We start from the raw sequence: 902 nt of genomic DNA, 5'->3' as shown, positions 1-902 counted from the left end.
AACATTAAAATTTCATACCATGTAAATATACTAAACATATTGTTATTTCTATTAATCAATTAGATATGGCCATCCCAGTACAGGTAGAAGGTAATTATGAAATCACAATACCTGTATAGTATTATATTGAATTTTAAGTGCATTACATCACAGTACAAAGTTTTATTCAAAATCATATTCAAATAATTACATGTTTACAGACAACAGCTTTGATCAACACAACAGTGATCAATCAAATGATACAATTGATGGTGATCATAAATGCACAGGTAAAAAGAATATGCAGTTTAATATCAACCCAACTCAAAATTCAGAAAGGAGTTGACTGTTCTATTATTTTTCGAGGGGTGTTCTCTTAAAAGAAAGAGAATAGGCAATTAGTCTGTTTGTCCAGGTAAGTATGCACTCGGACTACCGTCACCATTGATTTGTGTAGTTTTTACTTTCGTGAACTCAAATATAACAAGATTTTCCTTACCTTATAATTTTTGTTTATAGAGATTCCAGGTGGACCTATACATGATGAAAGTACAGTATTAGTTGAAGATCATCAAGAAGGTATCATATACTTACTTCACTTTATAACTGTTTTCTTCTTTAAACCCCTTTTTGAAAAATTGTCGTATAATAGTTCGCCCTCCAATTTGAGACCACCTTTTGTATGCAAAAATTTGTGGTGGTTTCAGGATGCGGTTTCCAATTACAGGGTTAGATTGTTTGGTTCTTTTTAAAAGGGGACTATATAGAGGTCTGTAAAGGGAGGGTGCACTGTACTTACTTTTATATTAGTCACACCAATGCTTTGCATTGAGTATACATTGAGTATAATTAAAGTGAAAGTAGATAATGATCACATCGTTGAGATATCTATGCACACAGACTAGAATCATAACATACTATAC

The 902-nt window shown here is 31.8% G+C and overlaps 1 long non-coding RNA gene across 1 annotated transcript; it reads left to right on the top strand.

Moving 5' to 3' along the window:
* The first annotated feature begins 61 nt into the window (after nucleotides 1–61).
* On the top strand, nucleotides 62–558 carry LOC117115468. Its single transcript, XR_004446560.1, has 3 exons — nucleotides 62–90; nucleotides 201–269; nucleotides 499–558. It is a non-coding gene; the product is annotated as an uncharacterized LOC117115468 (long non-coding RNA).
* Nucleotides 559–902: the final 344 nt, after the last annotated feature.

The sequence above is a fragment of the Anneissia japonica genome, unplaced genomic scaffold (assembly GCF_011630105.1).
Source record: "Anneissia japonica isolate Jap-2015-1 unplaced genomic scaffold, ASM1163010v1 scaffold78660_len1093_cov151, whole genome shotgun sequence".
Lineage (NCBI taxonomy): Eukaryota > Metazoa > Echinodermata > Crinoidea > Comatulida > Comatulidae > Anneissia > Anneissia japonica.
Note: the sequence above shows the minus strand (reverse complement) of the source record. Positions and strands in the feature narration are given on the sequence as shown.